Source organism: Cynara cardunculus (assembly GCF_001531365.2).
Source record: "Cynara cardunculus var. scolymus isolate 2C chromosome LG 11, CcrdV1, whole genome shotgun sequence".
NCBI lineage: Eukaryota > Viridiplantae > Streptophyta > Magnoliopsida > Asterales > Asteraceae > Cynara > Cynara cardunculus.
The window spans coordinates 7,396,063-7,399,141 of NC_037538.1; positions in this window are offsets into that span (position 1 = coordinate 7,396,063).

Sequence of the window (3,079 nt, forward strand, 5' to 3'; positions counted from 1 at the left end):
TTTTAAATATTTAATTTGATATTAATATCAATATATATTTTATTCAAAAATTTATGATATTTTAAAATTTATATTTATTCAAAAGCAAAAATGTTATCATTTTTCCAAAACCACATAAAACCGTATTATAACATCGACGAAGACAAACAAAAAAACAAAACATTAAAATCAAGATGTATTTCGATGCATTACGTGAATATCTTTCTTGTCACTATTAAACAAACAAACTTAATATATAGAATACTATCTATTATTTTAATGGGAAAAGTCTAAAAAACTCAATGGATTTTAATGTTTGGAATGATTAAGTCCTTAGACAATTTTTTGGAACAAATAAGTCCTTGAACATTTCAAAACATGTTAAATAACTCGTTGGACAATTTTTTGGAACATATAAGTCCTCGGACAATTTAAAACATGTTAAATAACTCATTGGACAATTTTTTGGAACAAATAAGTCCTTGGATAATCGAAAACATGTTAAATAACTCATTTGACTTTTCTAAAATATGTTGGATACATTCTTATGATTTGTACAACTAGTTAATATGGTAAAATAGCGAAAAAAACCAAAAAAACCCAATGAACATTCATATTTTGAATGATTAAGTCCCTAAACATTTTTTGAACCAAAAAGTATTTAGATCTATAAAATTAAACAAATATAACAAAAAAATACTTACATTTACAAATATATAGATCTAAATACTTCAGATCAGTAATTTTTTATTATATTTGTTTAATTTTATAGATCTAAATACTTTTTGGTTCAAAAAATATTTAATGACTTAATCGTTCAAAATATGAATGTTCATTGAGGTTTTTTCGGACTTTTTCACTATTTTACCACTTTAACTAGTTGTACAGAATGTATCCAACAGGTTTTAGAAAAGTCCAAAGAGTTATTTAACATGTTTTCGATTGTCCAATGACTTATTTGTTCAAAAAATTGTCCAATGAGTTATTTAACATGTTTTAAATTGTCCAATGACTTATTTGTTCCAAAAATGTATCCAATAAGTTATTTAACATGTTTTGGAATGTCCAATTACTTATTTGTACTAAAAAATTGTCTAAAGACTTAATCATTCCAAACACTAAAGTCAATTGAGTTTTTTTAGATTTTTCCATATTTTAATATATAAATTTACACCATTTCCGATGGGACATGAAACCAAATTTGACACCAACTTGTTTTAATTAAGGCAGTAAACGGATATTAAGAGGTAATAACGAATAAATGGTAATGAAAAATATGGTTTGCTTTGATATAATATAATTTTAGACTTGTTAATTTTTGTACTTGTAGAAAATAAAATTCCTCTTCTTATATTATTGCATTCTCATTTTCATTCTCATTTCAATTTACAGTCTTATTTCTTAAAATGAACCAAACGACTTTTGAATTTTACATTAAATTTGATGGATTTAATATATATATATATATATATATATATATATGGGCCTAATCAAATGAGAACTAATTGGTTTGTGGTAATCGTGAGATCCAATCTCAACCACAAATCAATAGATAAATTAGAAAATTTATAATTTTGATAATTTTAAATTAAAATTTTAATGCAAAGACATTTTAGGTATTTTAAAACTCTCATCTCTCCTCTCTTCTATCTCCATCCTCCGGTCACCGTCCTTCGATGATACCACAATGGTATCACAATGTATCATATATGTGTTTGGGTATCACACTGAGGTCGTTTGTGTAATCGATCAGAGATGTAACACAGTAGTATCACAATGCATCTTATATATGTTGAATATCACACTATGTCTTTTATTTAACATAGTCAATATTTTTAGGTATCACAATGGTATCACCGGATGACGGTGGTCGGTGGCCGGTGGCCGGAGGACAAAGAGAGAAGAGATGTGAGAGGATAGAAAATACCTAAAATGTATTTGCATTAAAATTTTAATTCAAAATTACCAAAATTATAAATTTTATAATTTATCTATTGATTTGTGGTTGATAATGGATCTCATGGTTACCACAAACTAGTCAGTTTTTCCTTGAATGGACCCCTATATATATATTTATTTATTTATTTAGGATCATGTGAGACCAATGGTTTTTCGTGAGACCCGTCTACCAATTTTCAACCATTGGATTAGATTTACAATCGTCAAATCTGAACATTCATAAACGTCACGAGACTTTTTCATAATTACAAAATTGTCACCTTGCAACTTTAGACCATTAGATCATTAGTTTATAAATTTGATCAATGAACATAAATTGGTCTTACGGATCTTACGAAAAACTCTTGGTCTCACGTGAACCCAACTATATATATATTAGAATCTTATATTTTTATGTAGAATTTGGTATTATCGATTGAAAAAAATTTATTATTTATATCAAAATTTACATTAATTTTTTCGAAATTGGTGTAACAACTATTATTACTCACTAAACACGTCCTTAAAATATACAACAATGTGTTTATTTTTTAAAATAATAATAAAAGACTCATCAAAATATAATTTATCAAATGACACCTAACAAATTAGGTTTTTCAAAAAATGCGGTCTACAACAATAATTAAGTAAAAGTGTACATTTTTTTAATGTAGTTTCCTTTTAGAAATACGTGATTTATGTAAATAAGGATGTGTGCCCATTCGTATATCAATTTGAATAACGTGAGTTATGTAACCAATACTTGAGTTTCTCCTTAACTCGTTTCCTAATTTTGTTTTCATCTATTCAGATTCATGTTCTGACAATAAATACAATCGTAAAAAGTAACGGCCGTCTCAGTTACATATTTTTTCCTCACAACCCCATGAAGCATGATGAATATGCTCACATCCTTATCGAAAACTCAAATAAAAACGTACAATGGGCATGACCCAATATATTGCACAAATAGGATGTAGGGGTGTGCATCGGGTGGATCAGATAGGTTCGGGTGAGTAAACCAAAAATCGATTGGATTTTGGATATGGGTTTGGGTTTCAGATTTTGGATTGATTTAGGTTGGTTGCGTTTTGGGTTGAGGTCAGTTAGGTTCGAATATAGTTATAATATATGTATATATATATATATATATATATATATA